This window comes from Mauremys reevesii, linkage group 8 (assembly GCF_016161935.1).
Source record: "Mauremys reevesii isolate NIE-2019 linkage group 8, ASM1616193v1, whole genome shotgun sequence".
Lineage (NCBI taxonomy): Eukaryota > Metazoa > Chordata > Testudines > Geoemydidae > Mauremys > Mauremys reevesii.
The window spans coordinates 30,816,594-30,837,158 of NC_052630.1; the positions used below are offsets into that span (position 1 = coordinate 30,816,594).

The 20,565-nt window shown below is 43.8% G+C and overlaps 1 protein-coding gene across 3 annotated transcripts in view; it reads left to right on the forward strand.

Annotated features, from left to right (window-relative positions):
• KCNIP1 (potassium voltage-gated channel interacting protein 1) overlaps positions 1–20,565 on the forward strand; it is an 807,057-nt gene that overhangs the window by 266,287 nt on the left and 520,205 nt on the right. The gene's annotated exons all lie outside the window — the stretch shown is intronic.

Genomic DNA, 20,565 nt, shown 5'->3' on the forward strand with positions numbered 1-20,565 from the left:
AAGCCCCAAACTTTAGGGAGTCTTTTTGCTATTGGAAAATAGTTCAGAGCAGAAGCACTGCAATTAACAGTCCATCAGCATTTCTAGGATAAATCTTTACTTCCACTGGATTTGTAGCTCAGTCCTGATGTATGCTTGGAGTGGAAGTTGGCATAGAATTTCCTAGCTTTGATCATGAGGCAAAATAAAAAATACTTACAACAGAACAAATCAAATGGGTTTTCTCAAGCTATCACTGTAAAGAGGAGAGGTGGGGTGCGGAGGGTGTGAGAGTGGATTGGAGTTGGAGGTGATCATTTTAAGTTTGCAAACAAATGTAAAATTGTAGAACCATTTCTTATAGGAGACAGCCAAATGGACTTTGGCGCTATTGACTAGACAGGGCCAATCATCACTTTACAAAGCGCCAAGGGATGCATTGCATCTCCTTTGTCTTTGCTATTTATAATGAGGCCATAATTGCATAGCATCTCGGTGTTGAGTCACACACCTAAACCTTTGGAGTCAATATATGTTTAGGTGCAGCAAGATACAGATGTACTGAATGTGCTGTGTTGAGTATACCAACTTCTATGACAACATGGCCTTCTTAGCCATTTTCCAGATATCTGAAAGCTGCACCTATTTTGCGTCTGAATCTGAATCTTTCCTGCAGTGTACGATAGCACTTAGGGCACGAACAAGGCTCCGCCACCCCTGTATCAGGCTGTTTGCCAGAACAGTTACCTTGTTGTGGTTCTATAACTTAAATGTATCCCAAGGAAAGGTGCTTAGTGTATTGCTCAACCCCTAACCAGTGTGCTGCTTTTCATCTGGTCCATGCCTTTTGACCTGTCCAGCTTGGGTAGCCCTACCAGGAGTTAAAATTCCTGCTTGCATAGCTCTCTGGTCACTAGGACACAAAAGCCTTCCCACCACATCAAGGTGCAGTCTCCAGGGAAGGAATTTTCATCTAAATATAGGTAATTTGTTGCTGAATCTATATGTTCCTTATGACAGCTCGTGGTTGGCTTTTCTCTAGTGGGTGGCTAGAAATTGCTTGTTGTTTGAGTTCATCAGCAATAAAAATCCGGCATCTGGTCACATACAGTAACATTTACAGTGGAACTCAGTCTTACTGATATCTGCTGGAAGTGATCTTTCAGTGATATGTACCAAAACATGTTTTCATAGAGCAATTTCTGATTGGTGCCAATGTGTTCTCCTCTTGCTATCACTGGTTAGCGTGGCACCCAGTTGTAAGGAGCAGGTCAGAAGTAATTCCTTGTAATTTCCTTTGCTATTTTCAAAGCCAGCATAGAATTTCACACCTTTAAGTTTCTGGGTACCACTCAGCTGCAGGTAGAGAACATTGCAGCTGTGGAAATGCTAATTGCAGCTGATTATAATAACCTGATGGACAGAGCCCATTTAGACAGTCCTGCCAAACCTGCAGCTGCAGGATGCCCCAGCTAATTGAGGACTATGTTAGGGACAAGTAGAACTGACAGTGTGATGTTTACAACTCCCACATCTGTTCTAGCTGGTGGTGTAGGCTGACTGAGAACTCTGCTGAACACTTTGAGCTCCTCATGGTGAAAAGATACATATGCCAGATTTGAATATGTTTCCGACTCACTCCCTGTCTGCCAGATTCTTAGCTGGTGTCAATCCCCATGGCTCTATTAGCATCAATGAAGCTATACTGATCTAGAGGACCTGACCCAGTGAATGTAAAATCTTCCCTAATCTGGCATGGAAGAGCTGTTTCAAACATTGATCAGGGAGAAGGTCATACATTGAATCTTGGACTTTACTGAAAATAGCCCAATTTTATAGCTTTTTGGGGAACCACAGATTTATTAGAACCAACCACAATGATGGACCAACCTTGGCATTAAAATGCATGGGAGAACTCTCTTTGCCATCACTTTTGTGCATAAGTCTGATCAGGGATGCTCTTTAAAAAAGAAAAGAAAAGAAAGATCTGGAAGCAGGGAGAAGTCAGATATATCAAAAACGGGGGGCTGTACAAATAGATCAGTGTAGCAGGATGGCCTCGCTCCTACTGATTAGTATGTATTGATCCTGGTACATGTATGCTTTTCAAAATGAAGAGTCTGATGACCAATTCAATTATCTTTCTGTCTAAAACTAGCACATGTGTTTTAGCTAAATGAATCCTGTGTTGTTATAATCTGCAGGAATTTTATTTTTTAAATCGCAGGCAAAATAAACAAAACTACATTTAATGTTAAACGTCTTTACTTAAAATTATCAAGGTCAGAAAATGTGTAGATAATGCTGGTACCCTGGGCTAAACTGATCTCTGATGTAACTACACTGGCTGCACAGCAGGGATGAATTTTCACCATGTGTTCCTAACCCCCCTATTGTGACTCGTCTGCCACACATACATTGGCATATTTCACAGAGTAGAGAGCCCATGTGATCTGTGAATTAGCTGGGGTTTTCCTGTAAGTGTTCACAACAGTGTTTACAAATAGCAGATTTAATTCCTTTCTTTAATGAAAATGTAGAGCCTGAATTTATTTAAAAATATGTAGTGGCATAAGAATTGAATTAAAGAAGATATAAGCGGCAAATTGTGTGTGTTACCTAGTCTCTGAGAGTGGACAGTATTGCTTTTTTAAGAGGAAGGCATAATTCTTGTTACTTTTGTTCCCTTATCTCAAACACACACCCCCTTAATGCACCATCCTCAGACATTTCTTCCTGACCCCAGCAGGTGATCAACCATTGCCATGAAGCATAAAGATTGGTAATTCTTAGGCATGGTCTACACTTAAAAGTTAAATCAACATAGCTATGTTGGTCAGGGGGGAGGGAGGTGTTGAAAAAACCCACATCCCTGAGCACCTAGCTGTGTTGACCTAATGCCCAGTGTACACACAGCTATGTCAATGGAAGAATGCTTTGGTCAGCGTAGATACTGCTGCTTGGGGAGGTGGTGTTTCAACAGAAAAAAAATCCCACTTATGCTACAGGGAGATAGCTGTAACAGTAGAGTCTCCATGGACATACCCTTAGATTTCTGTCTATATTAGTATAGCGGCAGAAGTTTTTTTCTGTTCACATAAGCAGTGAAACTTATGGCTATTGCCTCAATAACATCGTGTGGTAGTGTGTTTGTACATTTCATTAGAAATTGTTTCCTTGGATCGCCTCAATTTCCTGCCTTTTAATTTATTGGCCTGTCAGGATGCTGCATCATGAATGTATGCATGAAGCTTTGGAAATTGAAGTGATTTTATGGGCCTTCCCATCACATTGCACAGGTTCTGTTGCATAGAAGCAAGCAGAAAATAATAGAGGGACAGTTGCAGATTGATTTTTGGTTATGTGATTTTTGTTGTTTGTTTGTTTTTTTAAATAATTGACTGATTTAAAAAATTGAGCAGTTGACAACGTAGTTAAAACATCTTTAAAAACCCTATAGATGTAAGGGTTTTTCTGCTGTGTGATACTTAGGATCTTTTGGGTGGGTCTGCAAACAGTATTACACTTCTTTCTCCCCCATTCCTCACTTCTGTACATATGCCTGCTGCCTCTTCAGTTTCAGCTGAGATGCTGCTGCCATTACTGGTAAAATCTCTTGCAAAGCCCAAGGAAGTGTATAGGTGAGCTGCCCCCAAATTAGCGAGAGGATTTGGTAATATGCTAGTGAATGAGACAGGAAGTGCAACTGTTGACCAACTCATTATACACAAAGTGGCTGAGTTTGCTGAGAGCTAGATATGTTGCATGCTGTGCTCTTTTGAAATTCTTGCTTCAAGTGACACAGTGGGAGCTAGTGTGTGAATGCTGAACCCTTCTGACACTAGAATGCCAGGAGTAAAGAGTCTAAAAGAATAGGGAAATAGTGTAATCTTCCTGTTAATTACCTGAAGTGTTACTTGAAACAATAGTATGTACATTATGAGCTGTACATATGACTGTCAAATTGATGGTGTGCCTTTATATCAATTTGAGATGGTTGTATTTCTTGGTATGTCTACATTGCAATCAAATCATGTGATAAACAAGCAGTCAAGTTTTTTCCCCACTATAAGTAGGACTAGTAGAAATATCCCTCCGCTCAAAAAATAAATAAATACTTGATTTAGCTATATCACCATGGTGCTATTTGGGAGCTGTAATTCAAGTGCCTTATGAACCCATTTTCCTTTATGAGCAGGGTTTCTCAACCAGACTACATGTCCCCACGTGCACTGAGGCCATGGGATCCTGATGATGCACTGCCTCCCTATCCCAAGAGACAAGACCAGGGTTAGGAGAGGCAATCCAACCAGAGAGGCCAACCAATAGAAGAGAATGAGAACACGAGGCTGTTGAACTACAACTCTCATAAGGCACTCCAGTGGCATTTCTGAATTGAAATCTTGTGCGTGTTTTACCAAATTATTTCAATTCTTGATTTTTTTGGCTGAGGAGTCAAACATTTTCCTGGAGGTGGGGTGAGTGGAACATTTTCCAATTCTAATTATAAGCCTGATTTTAAAATAACTGCCCACCTGCTTTAAAACCTAAACTATGCCAAGTTTTCAGACTAGAGAGATGAGCCAAAAATCTAGGTAGATTGGTCCAGTAATTCTAAATTTGTGGTGTTCTGTTGGCACTGATCAGGGGTTATGTATTTTGGGTTGTGCTAGCTGGTGTATTGAAAAGCTCACCATGTATTTATATCAATAAAATAATCAATTAAACTGTTACATAAGATGTGGTGGCATGATCATTCATACTATAAATGATCAGTTTATGAGTGTCTGTCAGAGCTGCTGTGAAAATTTAAATGAAAACAAAATTGACAACAGTGAAAATTTTCAAAAAATGTCGCTTTCCTTCCTGCAATTTTCTGAGCAACTTGGGGCAGATAAAAAAGGGGTAGCGAAGGGGGAAAGGAAAATGAAGGCATGAAGGTTGGTGCAAGGATCTGAGGAAGGAATATGGGGGTTTTTGTGCAGATTAAATTGAGAGCTTTCGTTTGTTGGGTTGGCAGTGAGTGAAGAAAGCTTATGAGAGAGTGGGTAAGTGTACTACTGTGGTAGTATTACAGGCCAGCAGTGTTCTTCTGTGAACCAACCTGTGTAAGCAGTTGTTGATCCTGCTGGAAAACCTTATCTGTGTTCTGCTGCCTCAGAGACAGGTAGCTCCTTACAGATGTAAGTTAGGTGGGAGTGACTCTAAACAATGAGTAGATAGGGGGTGGGGCTGAGCAGTCCTAAGGGAAGAACCCTAGGAACAGTCAGGCTTACATAGTAGGTTGGAACTGAACTTTGTTAACAAAGACATTAACAAGATAATGAGGCCAAACCCCAGGCAGTGGAGTGGACCTCTGTTCAATCTACCAGGAGTAGATATCTACTAAATTTAGCTCTTTAGGGCTATATGTAACCTGCTAGGTGTAATTCTGCTAGTTTTCATACACTCACTTTCACCAGTACTTGTCTTTGTTCATTTTGGTGTTTTCAGATATGACTTGCTAAAGCTTCATATCCCAGTAACTAATTCGAAATTGCACAGAGTTTCTATCGATCAGGGGTGGGCAAACTTTTTGGCCCGAGGGCCACATCTGGATATGGAAATTATGTGGCGGGCCATGAATGCTCAGAAATTGGGGGTTGGGGACCGGGAGGTGTGGTGAGGTTTCCAGCTGGGGCTGTGGGCCCTGGGGTGGGGCTGGGGATGAGGGGTTGAGGGTGCAGGGGGTTGGGGCATGGGAGGGAGTTGGGAGTGCAGGCTTACCTCAAGCAGCTCCCAGAAGCAGCGACATGTCCCATCTCCAGCTCCTACACAGAGACGCAGCCAGGCGGCTCTACGAGCTGCCCTGTCTGCAGGAGCCACCCCTGCAGTTCTCATTGGCCGTGGTTCCTGGCAATGGGAGCTGTGGGGGCGGCACTTGGGGTGGGAGCAGCAGGCGGAGGCCTCTGGCTGCCCCAGGCGTAGGAGCCGGAGGGGGAACATGCTGCTTCTTCTAGGAGCCGCGTGGAGCGGGGCAAGCCCCTGATCCCGCTCCCCGGCAGGAGCTCGAGGGCCAGATTAAAACTTCTGGAGAGCCGGATGCGGCCCCTTGGCCGTAGTTTGCCCACACCTGCTATAGATGGACACATAACAGACTGTGCTCCATAAAGGTCAAAATATAGCCACAGGACATTTTATTATGGTTGAAACCAGCTAATGGAGGAGATGATTATAATGATACACTTTGTACTATTAAAGGTAGGTTTCCAGGAAACCTGAAAGATGTCTGCATAACGCTACTGAAAGGTACTTAGTGGAAATAAAAGATTAGGTCACCTTTCATAAGAGTAGAAAAAAACAGGGGGGAAAAAGATTGGAAGTGACTGTCAGTTGCTTTTAGTGCTCTAATAGAATACATTTTCCAGCCTATCAACTTTACGTGCACAAAAATATGGATGTGATAAACAGCATGCACAAAATTTGGGCATTTAGGTTTTGCAACAAGAGTTTGAGAAGTCCTACGCACTGTGGGCCACATTTTGCCTTAAGTCCTGTGCACCTGCAGCTTCTATATATCAGTTGGAATAGCATATAACCTACAACTCAGCACCAAATTTGGACCTATATGTTCAAAAGCAGTTTTTTCTCTCGTTCTAATGAGATGTACAGTGTATATCACTAAACCAGTTCCCTGAGATTTTGATCACCCAGAACTCTAGATAAAACTCCTGACTTACATTATTCAGCCTGATATGCTGTAGTTAGTCCTCTTTATGATCTGTACAAAGTGCTTCTAGGGATGACAGCTGTTAACTGACTGAAAAATGTAGTGAACCAATGTGGGAGCGGAAGAGGATGGCAATTTTCCCATAGGGAATCTGAGAGCCTCTTTCTTGCTGTGCAGGTGAGGGTCTTGGAGCAGTAGAGAGTACTGGCCTTTGTATGCATTCTTGATCTGTTCAGTTAAAAGGACTCGTACATTATCATGTGACCTAGAAGCAGCACACGAAACAGAAAAATTTAGCAAGAACCTTCAGTGTTAAGACAGAAAAAGTTGATGTCTGCTAATATTAAAGAATGGCTGGAATTGAATCTACACCTAATTTACATACTTTCACCATAAGCCCGGACAAAACTGTGTGTACCAGAGCCCCTAGGGTTTAGGGCTGTACACGTAGAGCTTAATTTTTTTTAACACTGGGTCCTTCTCTATATAGTATTTTCACTATTTTATTGACTTTATTTCCAGTGTTGTGCATTTGGAATTACCATGACTGCTTGATGGTGAACTGGCCATTTGTGAGTGGGAATACCCAGTTTGCATACATAATTGCAAAAAATTGTACACATGCATTTTTGTAAAAGAAAATCAGCCATCAAATGTTCAATTACTGTTTGCACTGCAAGCAATCTAACCTGTACACACAGCAATTCCATTGCCTGGATGAGAAGCCAAGCAGAAACCAACCTTAGGGTACGTCTACACTACAAGACTATTTCGAATCAACTTAATTCGAATTTGTGGAATCGACCTTATGAAGTCGAAGTTGTGTATCCACACTAAATACACTAGTTCGACTGTGTGAGTCCACAGTAACGGGGCCAGTGTCGACTTTGGAAGCGGTGCACTGTGGGAAGCTATCCCACAGTTCCCGCACTCCCCGCTGCCCATTTGAATTCTGGGATTTCCCCCCAATGCATGCTGGGGGAAAAATGTGTCGAGGGTGGTTTTGGGTAACTGTCATCATTGAACCGTCAATCACGCCCTCCCTCCCTCCCTTCCTGAAAGCGCCTGCGGGCAATCTGTTCATGCACTTTTCTGCTCAGTGACAGCGTGGGCGCCACAGCACTTTGAGCACGGATCCCGCTGCACTTATGGCCGTTGTGAACTCCTCGCACCTTATCGTCCACCTCTTCCACAGTCAGCTGCTGAGAAATCGGGCTACTTTTCAATGGTGCTGCGAGCACTGGTGGACCATGGGGGACGTTTTACCAACATCAACGTCGGGTGGCCAGGCAAAGTTCATGACGTGCGTGTTTTCAGGAACTCTGGTCTGTTTAGACGCCTGCAGGAAGGTAGTTTCTTCCCGGACCACAAAATAAGTCTTGGGGATGTGCAGATGCCTATAGTGATCGTCGGGGACCCAGCCTACCTGCTAATGCCCTGGCTCGTGAAGCTCTGTGCAGGCGCCTTGCACAGCGACAAGGAACTCTTCAAGTATCAGCGAGCAGTGAGCAGCTTGACCTGTGACTGTTCATTTTCTTTTCAGAGAAGCTGAACCTGCCCCAGTTTCTTTACCAAGTTACTGTTGACTAGCATCTGCAGTTACATACCCCGCCCACCCCGCTTCCCCAACTTCCAACACACGTTTAAAAATAAAATACATGTTCCACTGTAACTTTACAAAGGTTTCTTTATTGATTACTTTGCGTTACAGGGTTGAGACTGGGACACGGACTGTGCTGGGTAGGGTGTGCAGTGATGTAATGACTGCCTGTAAACTCGAGGAATGACAGGCTCCTGCTCCCAGAGCGGTCTGCAGTGCCGGACTGGATGTTTCAACGGAGCCTGCCATCCCTCCTTTTTGGGACTCTGTGTGCGGGGGCTATGTGGCCTTTTGGCGGGGGAGGACGGATACAGATTCCTCTGCTGCGTGGCTCTGTGGTCCAGGACAGGGACCGTTGCATGAGATCTGTAACCTCCCTCCCCCGCTACAAAGTCACGTACCCCCCCACCCACACAGAACCTGCAAACCACCTCCCATACCGACCAGGGTGCGTACTGACTGCAGTGTGTGTGTGACCTGCTGCTGATCCTGCCCCCATGTCTGTACCCTGGTAAAGGTGATTGTCCTATCAAATTACCAACCCCCTTCCCCCCCTTCAAACACAGTCTCCTCTAAAAGAACATGACGGAAACAGTAATTAACAGAAAAGTATTTTTTATTATCAACTAGACAGTTAGGGGATGAAACTGGGATGGGGGCTTGGGTGAGGCGGGAAGGAAAGGACTTCTCAAAATTTAGGCTATGAGAGCTTTTGGGTACTTGAGCACTCTGCTGGGGTGCAGTGACAGTTTACACGGCCTCTGGCACCCCTCCTTCTGGTTATTTTGGGTGAGGGGGGTATGGGACTTTGTGGCGGGGGAGGGCGGTTGCAGATACACTGCAGGGGGGCTCTGTCCTCCTGCCTGAGGTCCTGCAGAACATGCACAAGGCGCAGGAGCATGTCCGTTTGCTCCCTCATTAGTCCAAGCAGCGTTTGAGTCGACTGCTTGTCTTCCTCACGCCACCTCTCCTTCCGTTCGCTGTGTGAGCGCTGGTACAGAGAGAGGGTCTCCCTCCACTGGCTCTGCTGGTCTGCCTCGTCTCGGGAGCAACCCATAAGTTCAGCGAACATCTCGTCCCCTGTCTTTTTCTTTCGCCGCCTAATCTTTGCCAGCCTCTGTGAGGGGGATGCTGTGGCAGGTCTGGAGACAGTCGAAGCTGTGTGATGGGAAAAAGGGAGTGAATTCCTTGCAAAGATAAATTTTTGCGAACAATGAACACAGTCTAGTCTGTCTCTGTGAATTCTGGGTTGAGATCCCAGTGCCTGATGGGGCAAAAACCATTTTCGTGGGTGGCTCTGGGTAAATGTCATCAGTCATCCCTTCCTCCGGGAAAGCTACAGCAGACAATCATTTCAAGCCCGTTTTCCCTGGATTGCCCTGGCAGACGCCACAGCGTGGAAACCATGGAGCCTATTTTGCCTTTTGTGCCTGTCACCGTATGTGTACTAGATGCCGCTCACAGAGGCGGTCCAGCAGCGCTACACAGCAGCATGCTTTTGCTTTTGCATGATAGCAGAGATGGTTACCGGCCATACTGTACCATCTACCATACCATAAATTGGTAATAAGATGGGCATGGTTACCAGTCCTTTTGCACTGCACCATTTGCTGCTGTCATAAGTGCCCCTGGCTGCTCTTAGCCAGGGGCTTAAAGTTAAAATTGGGAATGACTCCCTGAGTCAATCCCTCCTTTTTGGTATGTAAAAATAGAATCAGTCCTGCCTAGAATATGGGCAAGTGTACTAGAGAACCACTGTATCAGAGAACCAGAGAGCACAGCTGCTCTGTGTCAGATCCTGCATAGATTATGAGCTGTATGCTATTCACAGGGGGTGCTCCTGCAACAACCCCACCTGTTCATTCCATTCTTCCCCAGCCTTCCTGGGCTACCATAGCATTGTCCCCCCACTTCTGTGATGAAGTAATAAAGAATGCAGGAATAAGACACAGTGCCTTGTTAGTGAGAAATGAGTGGAAGGCAGCCTCCAGTTGCTATGATAGTCCAGATAGGACATTAAGGAGTGTGGAGGAGAGGAGCCCAGCATCCTGCTGCTAGTCCAGGGGCAATTGAATCTTTTCTTTACACATGAAGGGTGGGGGCTGATGAAGCTCAGCCCCCTTTTGATATGATGAGGACGGTTACCAGCCATACTGCACCATCTACCAGGAAAAATTAGGGCCAGGCGCCCTTGATCGACCTCACGGATGCTAGTACGCATGGTTACCAGTCCTTTTGCACTGCCCCATGTGCCAATAGGCTGATGATGACGATGGATATCAGTCATATTGTACCGTCAGCCACCCATGGCGGGGGGGGAGTGAGGATGTCGGTGTTCAGTGCTGCAGCATCCCGTCTATCTTCAGCATTCAGTAAAGATACGGTGACATGTAAAAGCGTCAACAGAGGATTGTTTTCCCTTTCACTTCTGGGGGGGGGGTGCGTAAATTGCTGAGCTATGCCCTGACCCACCGCGGACACTGTGTTTTACCCTAGAAGCATTTGGATCTCAGCCAAGAATGCAAATGCTTTTCGGAGACAGCAGGAACTGTGGGATACCTTGCGTCCTCAGTCCCCCCTCCCTCCATGAGCGTCCCTTTGATTCTTTGGCTTTCCGTTACGCTCGTCACGCAGCAGCGTGCTGAGTCTGTGCTATGCCGTCTGTCTGGAGTTTTTTGAAAAATACTTTGGACCAGGCGTAACATTACAGTAATTCCCCTAATTAGATGCAGGAGTCTCCGAGCGAGATCACCCTGAGGACTGTCACTGAAGGAGATAGAGAGCGCATGCTGCGTGAAAGCCAGCACAAAGCAGGGCCCTATGCAGCCGTGCTCGGGGAGGCAATGCTCCCTGAGTACCTCATGAAAGCCTGGCGCGGAAAAGTGTGCTACCACGGAGCACCCAATAAGGAAGCTCTCCCCAGGAACCTCCTGCGGAGGCTTTTCGATTACCTCCAGGAGAGCTTCGTGGAGATCTCCCAGGAGGATTTCTGTTCTATCCCCATATATAGAGAGACCTCCTTTTCACATACTTCAGATTCCTGTTATATTAAGAATAAAAGTTTACATGGTTAAAGCACTTACCGACTGCTCCTTCCCCTGATTCAGGGTCCGGGTTAACGGCCGGGGACGGTTGGTAGGGGATCTCCGTGACGGTGATGAAGAGATCCTGGCTGTCGGGGAAACCAGCGTTGTAAGCGCTGTCGCCTGCCTCATCCTCCACAAACGCTTCCTCATCTTCCCCGTCCGCGAACATCGCCGAGGAACTGGCCGTCGACACTGTCCCATCGTCAGAGTCCATGGTCACTGGTGGGGCAGTGGTGGCAGGCTCCGTAGCGTCCGTTTGCTGCTTTGATTTTTTGGTAGCCTTGTCTGGGGTCCTTGATTTTCACGCGGCGCTGCGTTGCATCCCGGCTGTATCCTCTGTCTCTCATGGCTTTGGAGACCTTCTCATAGGTCTTTGCATTCCGTTTTTTGGAGCGCAGCTCCGAAAGCACAGACTCATCGCCCCACACACCGATCAGATCCAAGAGTTCCCGGTCAGTCTATGCTGGGTCCCTCTTTCTATTCAGAGATTACATGAACTCCTCTGCTGGAGAGCTCTGCATCGCTGCCAGTGCTGCTGAGCTCGCCCCGATGTCCAACCACGAAATGAGATTCTAACTGTCCAGACAGGAAAAGGAATTCAAATTTTCCCGGGACTTTTCCTGTGTGGCTGGTCAGAGCATCCAAGCTCGGACTGCTGTCCAGAGTGTCAACAGAGTGGTGCAGTGTGGGATAGCTCCCGGAGCTAGTAAGTTCGATTTGCATCCACACCTAGCCTAATTCGACATAGCCATGTCGAATTTAGCGCTACTCCCCTCGTCGGGGTGAAGTACCAAATTCAAACTAAAGAGCCCTCTAGGTCGAATTAAATGACTTCCTGGTGTGGACGGGTGCACGGTTAATTCGAATTAACGCTGCTAAATTCGAATTAAAGTCCTAGTGTAGACCAGGCCTCAGAGGGAAGTGCTTTTCATTTCCATAGCTTTGGGGCATGGAAGGGGCTATTTCCAGTAAGGGGTTAACCAGTCTGGAATGACTGAAGAAATTATAACTGAACTGCTGCACTATCATTTCTAATAATTTCCACTAGGGATCAGTGCACTGCACATGGCTCACCACAGCTCTCCAAGAAAGGAAGTTGGCAAACAAAGGGAATTTTTCTGATCAGGAGATCACATCTGGGAGATGCCTTCAGCTATAATACTTAACAGTACTTCATTTGGATCTTTTTTAAACTGTGGCTGTCTCTCCCCTCTATCTGTCCTGACTATAGATGTATTTAATAAATCTGCAGTTCAAAAGTTCATACCTTGTAGGAAATCCTCTAGGCATAGAGTAGCTTTTCTTCCTAGACTGTTTATTTATATATATATATATATATATATATATATATATATATATATATATATATATATTTTATTTTATTCTGAGATGGGCAAAGGAAAAACCCTACAATGGTTTTAGATGTCATGCATGACTTAGTTTACATCTAGACTTTAAGTCAGCACTGCTGTAGTACACCTCTACCTCGATATAATGCTGTCCTTGGGAGCCAAAAAATCTTAATGCATTATAGGTGAAACCGTGTTATATTGAACTTGCTTTGATCCACCAGACTGCACAGCCCCGCTCCCCCGGAACGCTGCTTTACCGCATTACATCCAAATTTGTGTTATATCGGGTGGCGTTATATCGGGGTAGCAGTGTATCTCTTGGACTGCCTGAGTTCCAATGCTAATGTACTAGACTTTCGCAAAAATTTGGTCACTAAACCTAAAACCCACACACAATTTACCTGTTTTAAGTTTACTGCAAACTTGAAACTCCCCCTCCACTTCAAAGTTCATTTCAGTCTAGTACATTTGTGAACAAAGAAGGTGCCAGACTGACACGATGCCTTTGGACTCTTCAGAAACTATGGGGAAGCACTGAACTTTATGACTTGCTCCATGACTGGCTTCATTCAGAATTTTTCCATGTACACTAGCAGTGTTGAGGATTTTAATGTAAATCAAGGTCTCTCACATAACCCCATGTTGATCAAAACTGAAGCAAAGGTTACCAAAGCCATTGTGATTTAAAACTGCCAAATTTAACATGGCTGTGGACACCAAACCCAATGCTTGTATCTAGTGGCCCTGATCCCTTGAAATGCCCACCACAGCATATGATCAGCCCCCCTGTGTTCAGTTTATAAGCCTGAGTTATATGTAAAAACAGCCAAGCATGCATGCAAATGGGAGAGCAGCTACCTTTGCATATCTGGTGATATGTCCTACAGGAGAACTGTGCATTTCAAATCCTATTTAATTCCTATAGGAAAGAACAAAAGAAACCAAGAGCAGACCTTTGATCATGTTCCTACATTTAAGTGCATCTGTGCAAAAAATGCAAAAATTGAGCTCATTTATTTAATGGCTGCACTTCTACAGTATGATGTGTGAATGCAAAACAATCTGTTTTGAAGTCCTCAATTTTCCTAGAAATCAAACAAGAGAAGAAGGATGAGTTTACAGTTAAGGCACTGAATGGGACTGAAGAGAACTGGATTCATTTTGTGGCTCTGCCAAAGACTTCCTGTGAGACCTTGGGCAAGTCCCTAAATCTTTCTGTACCTTAGTTCCCTCCTGAAAAATAATATTAACTTTCTTCCAGTCTTTGTCTTTTCCATTCAGATTGTAAGTGTTTCAGGACACAGTAGTCTTGCTATTGGTTTGTACAGCACCCAGCACAAAGTGTCTCTGATATTAACTGGGGCCTCCAGGCCCTACTTGATACCGAGCATCATGCATGTGAACTTTTGTTTGGGAAATGCCAATATTTTCTAAATGACCTTTTGACCTAAAGTTTAATATGCTTCAAAGTCAAGAGCCTACCACTAGCTGTGATGCAAAGTGAGAAGCAACTAACCACTGAGAAAACATAAGAACATAAGAATGACCATACTGGGTCAGACCACAGGTCCATCTAGCCCAGTATCCTGTCTTCCAACAGTGGTCAATGCTGGATGCCTCAGAGGGAATGAACAGAACAGGTAATCATCAAGTGATCCTTTCATAAAACAATTTAGTGTAGTGTAAATCGCATCTAAAACCCAAAGTTAATATAAAAATCTCTTTCCAGGTCTGATTCTCTGCGAATAACACATTTGTTAACTGAATATATATGTGTCAGTGAGAGTGCCTCACATTTGATTTGTATTTCACGGTCCATGTAAATCTGGAAAGGCTGCCAAATATGCCTCTCTCAATCCCATGATGCATGTTTTCATCTTAGCCATTCTGGAAAATTGAGCAAAATGTTTTTATCCTGTGCTTTTATTTTCATGTAAATACATTTGTGTGGCACATACAGAGGGTGCCAGCATAGAGCTAGTGTTGGATTCTTTGGCAGGATCAGGTAGTTTAAAAGGATGGGTCCTAAAAACTAATTAGGATCTATGAGGAATTAAAGGGAATTTAGAAGAACAATTACTCAGATTTTAAGTTGCTGTAAGTAAGTGTGGTCTCAGCATCATTAAAAGATAATCACCTGCTTCTCAATTACAAAGATATTTGTTGGACTGAAAGAGAAAATGGAACTGTTTACAAAATGCAAATACAACTGGGGGTGTTCCACGTATTTCCACAGAGAATAAGGCCAACAGGGACCATTAGATCATCTAGTCTCACCTCCTGTACTGCACAGACCCTTAAATTTCACCCAATTGCCCCTATGTTGAGCCCAGTAATGTGTGTTTGACTGAAGCATAATGGCCAGAAAGACACCCAGTCTTAATCTGAAGATGTGAATACATGGAGAATCCACGACTTCCCTTAGTAGTTTGTTCAAATGGTTAATTACGCTAACTGTTAAAAACGTGTGCCTTATTTCCAGTTTGAATTTCTGTATGTTAATAAGTCTTAGCTATTGTTACCTATCAGCTCTGTGTTCTTGGGGAACCAGGGTGCAGGATCCAGCCTGTCTGACTCTTGAGAGACCTTCCCCGCCCCATCCCCAGCCTCTGCTTGAACCAAAGCCAATCAGAAGAAAGACTTACAAAAAGCAATCAAAAGGCAGTGGGAGACACACCTAAGCCCCTCCAGAAAACGATGATAGGATTAAGGACACTCCCCTAGCGTCATCTGCATCAAAGACGGGACAGGAAGGCATCTCCATTAGCATACAGAATGGAGAACAGAGATTCCAAGGCAAGAACCACTCTGAACTCTGGGACCAGAAAAGCAGGAAAGCACTGCATGATGGGGGATATCTGCACTAGATGTTAATGAACCCACACCCAGCTTAGTAGTAATCAGACCAATTCTAGTAATAAATACTTTATTGGTATCCAAAATACTGAAGCTGCCTAATTGCATTGTGAGCTCCTTCGAAGGAACACCACCCATAGCCAGGAATTATCAGTTTCTATTGTCTAGCCTGAAGAAAACAATTTTGGTATACTCCCTGGAGCCATCAGTTTACCCATAAACAAATCTAGTGTTCTTCCTTGAACCATTGCTTTTTCCCTACAAAACCCCCAACTCATACTCAAGTAAGTGCTCTGATGCCTGGATCCAAAATCTGCATCAGTTGCATTGGGACTTCATCTTCTCCTGACTGATTGTGCTGGGGGCTCTGCCTGTCTCCAGCACTCTGTACCCTCAGCTACCACCACCACCTGGGACCTCTAATCGAGTCAAGCTTCACAGAGTGGTGAGAATCTAACTCTCTCTCTCTCTAGCTATAGACTTATGATCCTGACTTGTGTGATCAGTTATAGTTTTCTAAACCTGACTTTTGTAATCAAATTCAAACTAGATTAAATATTATAACTGTTTTGTTTGTTTGGCTTCTCTTGTATGGTTATTACCTGGCAACAAATAACTTTCATGGTTAAGCTGGTTGCTTCTCTCTCTCTCTCTCTGCAGAAACGCTCCTTGTACCTAAGCTAAAGATCCCTGCAGCACCCATTGCAAGGGAACTTGCGGAAGGAAGAAGTAGCTTTCTGTATGAGAACACAAGTGACATAAGTAGTACATTGATAGGCTTACAGACCCCCCCTCAAGAAGAGTAACCCTAATAAATGAGCCTACCCCAAAGTAACAGGCAAATCTGGTAACACTGTGAACTGTATCATGGTGTGTAGATTACTGTGGGGATTGTCACATCAGAAGTGGAGAGGTATCTGTACACAATTTTGACTGCACTACCGGCCAAAGCACTGCAGTGAGGAGACCTGTATAAATAAGCGCTTAGATTGGTTGCAGGTGGATATTGAAGACACAAGTATTTATGAACAAACATGCGCATAAGGAAATTGAACTGCAGTATTTTCAGGGGTACTGGGTGCTTACACTGTACGTCAACATGAATTTATTCCTTTGCTTTTGCAATGCTCTAGTTCAGGGGTTGTCAACTTTTTAGCAGTGGTGTGCCGAGTCTTCATTTAATCACTCTAATTTAAGGTTTTGTGTGCTGGCAATACATTTTAACGTTTTTAGAAGGTCTCTTTCTATAAGTCTATAATATATAACTAAACTATTGTTGTATGTAAAGTAAATAAGGCTTTTAAAATGTTTAAGAAGCTTCATTTAAAATTAAATTAAAATGCAGAGCCCCCCGGACCGGTGGCCAGGACAGTGTGAGTGCCACTGAAAATCAGCTCGCGTGCTGCCTTCGGCACGCGTGTCATAGGTTGCCTACCCCTGCTCTAGTTTATTGTCCCTCCCTCAACATGGACAAAAATGCAACATTTGACAATCCAACCCAGAAAATCTCTTTGCTTTGTAACTGAAGCACATGCAGTTTTGCCAACTCGAGGTTCTCTCTCAAGTCTCACAAGAATAGATTTTTTTTCTTTCAGCCCCAGCTCCTGGAGTCATGCAAATACAGGAAAATCTCAGCTTTCATTTACCTAATAATTAACTATCTAGCCCTTGTGTTTGTGGAGAAAATTTTCAAAACATGAACCCTAAAGATTCAAAACCTAATAGGAATAATAACAGAAATAATTACAGGAACCCACACTTGGTACAGTTTCAGATTTCAGAAAGGCCTGACTCAGTTTTTGAACGCTAGAGGACAGCAGCACAGTCTATGCCGTTCTCTGCCATGACTTCCTTTCTGACAGTTCTATTTATTCTAATAATCTTACACTGCTATGTCCCAGTGAGAGAGAAGACAGGTTAATTTACTAATTTAAGGTATTTTGCTCCCCTAGGTGGCAATAACCTACTTAGTTTCAACTCATCTAAGTGGGTTTGCACTCCTGCAGCTTCCCCCTCATCTTTCTGTTGGAGTGTGGAGAAGGTGCCATCTCCTCTTCCTTCTCTATGAGACAAAATATTTATCCTCAATGTCCTGCATATCCACCAGAAGTCAGGTGCTTCCACTTAGCACCTCCCTGAAGCTTTTATCAGCATACATCTGGGTAGAGCTGCTCCCCTAGACACTTTGTCCTAGAACTCCCCCAAAGCGGACCCGCTCTGTAACACAGCATGGGAAAGCTGCATAAGTAGTAACCCTGGGCACAGGGGCTTTTCTGGAGCAAAGTAGACTTGTCGCCCAGCAGTTCTGCATCACTTCCGTGGCTATGAAAGAGGATCTGCATTTTAGAACAGGCCTCAGAACTGTTTTAGCCTGCACTGGGGATCACACCAGCCCCATGAGCCCCTGAAATGGGGAGCCAGAGACTCCTTGCCTTGTCATTTGAAAAGAAACTGTCTCTTTCATTTAGTTAGAGAAGACACTGTAGCATGGCCAGCTGCTTCCCGCACAGTCCTCCCACCTTTACCCACCCTGGATTTTGGAAGTTTGCAGAGCCACAAAGAAGGGGGCTCAGGGGAAAACTGTAAGGAACCACTAGAACCTGCAATGGTGGAACAATGACAATCAGTGGGACACAGTAATACCAGGATACAAAATATACAGGAATGACAGAGTAGGCTGTGCAGGTGGTGGAGTGTCACTATATGTGAAAGGAAGCATAGAGTCCAGTATAGTACAAATCTTAAATGAATCAAACTGTACCATAGAATCTCTATGGATAGAAATTCCATGCTTAAATAATAAGAGTATAGCAATAGAAATATACTATCGACCCCCCCTGATCTGGATGGTGATTATGATGAAATACTCAGGGAGATTAGAGAGGGTATCAAAATAGAAAGCTCAGTAATAATGGGGGATTTCAGCTTATTCTCATATTGACTGGGAACATTTCAGCTCAGGATGGGATGCAGGGAGAACATTTCTAGACACCATCAGTGACTGTTTCATGGAGCAGCTAGTCTTGGAATCCACAAAGGGAGAGGAATTTCTTGATTTAGTCCTAAGTGGTGCACAGGATTTGGTTCAAGAGATGAATATAACTGAACTGCTTGGTAATAGTGACCATAATGTAATTAGATTGAATATCCTTGGGGTGGTGGGAGGGGATACCAGAGAAGCCTAGTAGAATATCATTTAAATTCAAAATGGGGAATTACACAACAATGAGGCAGCTAATTAAATAGAAATTAAAAGGAACAATCACAAGAGTGAAATGCTTGCAATTTGCATGGAAACTTTAAAAAAACACCATAAGAGATGCTCAAATTAAATATATATCTCAAATACAAACAATATTAAGAGGACCAAAAACATGCCACCATGACTAAACAACAGACCTAAAAGAGTCAGTCAGAGGCAAAAAATCATCCTTTAAAAACTGGAAGTCAAATCCTACTGAGAAAAATAGAAAGGTGCATAAACTCTGGCAAGTCAGGTGTAAAAGTATAAGTAGACAGGCCAAAAAAAGAATTTGAAGAGCAACTAGCAAAAGACACAAAAACTAATAGAAGAAAAAAAAATACATCAGAAGTAGAAAGCCTGCCAAATAATCAGTTGGGCCACTGGATGATTGAGGTGCTAAAGGAGCACTCAAGGAAGACAAGGCTGTTGTGGAGAAGGTAAATGAATTCCTTGTGTCTGTCTTCACTGCAGAGGATGTTGTCCCTGCTTGCAGGTATATGGGATCTTGGGGGACAATTACTGCACTGATGGGGTGCAAAATAAACTTTATTAATAAAATGCAAAAACAGGGAAAATTCAATAGTGAGGGGTATGGGGTTTGTTAAGGTAGACAATTGGGGAGGGGTTTCTTTTAGTGAACAGTATGGGGGTTTCAATAGTGGGGTACAATACAGTGGAATACAATACAATGGGTAACCAATTAACACAGAAATATAAATGTAACAGGTGGCTAACAATTTCTATGTAAAGGGTGTGTTACAGCAGCATATAATCAACTATCAGTTATGGGAAAATATGTTAAATAACAAACAATTTTAGGTAAAAATGTGTCACAGTGGTGTAAATGTAGAATGTGAGGTGTATCAGAGAGGAAAAAGTAACCAATGGGGTTTTGTGCTAGGCTTCAGCAATACAATTGAGGTTTGGCAGTAGGAGCACAGACACACAGAGAACAAGCAGACTAGGAAGACACAGAGAACCAACAGGCTGTAAGTTTAAGCAGCAAGGACTTCAGCAATACAATTGAGGTTTGGCAGTAGGAAGGAGCACAGACACACAGAGAACAAGCAGGCTAGGAAGACACAGAGAACAAACAGGCTGTAAGTTTAAGCAGCAAGGACTTCTGGGAAGTTCAGAGGGTGATGCAGACGTGGGGGAAAAAGCAGCAAGGGGTTTGGGAAGTTCAGAGGGTGATGCAGACATGGGGGAAAAAGCAGCAAGGGGTTTGGGAAGTTCAGAGGGTGATGCAGACGTGGGGGAAAAAGCAACAAAAACCTTATCTATCTTCTAACTTAATCAAACTTATAGAAAATGACAAGCAGCTTATACAAAGTAACAAAACAGATACAGAATACAACCAGGCAATGGCTTTTTAAATCTATCTTAACCAACGACTAGGCAAAACAACAAATATCACAATTCTAAGCAAACTATAACAAGCAGCTATATGGAGCAACAAAACAACGAACTATAGCAAGGCAGGTGAGACTTACAAGCTTTACAATCTTAACAAACTATGACTTATCAAACTAAGAAAGAAAAAACAAAACCTATGGTGCACCTTATGCTATGGGGAAGTTACAGAGGGCAGAGTGGTATGTGCCCAGAATACAGCTCCCAAGGCAGCCCCCAAGGAAGCTAAGGGATGGTGGCTGCAGCAGTGGATACAGCTGAAAGCAGTGAGCCCGAGGCAAAGCCCACAGGAGCAGAGCTTAGCAGCAGCACAAACTTATTTTTTA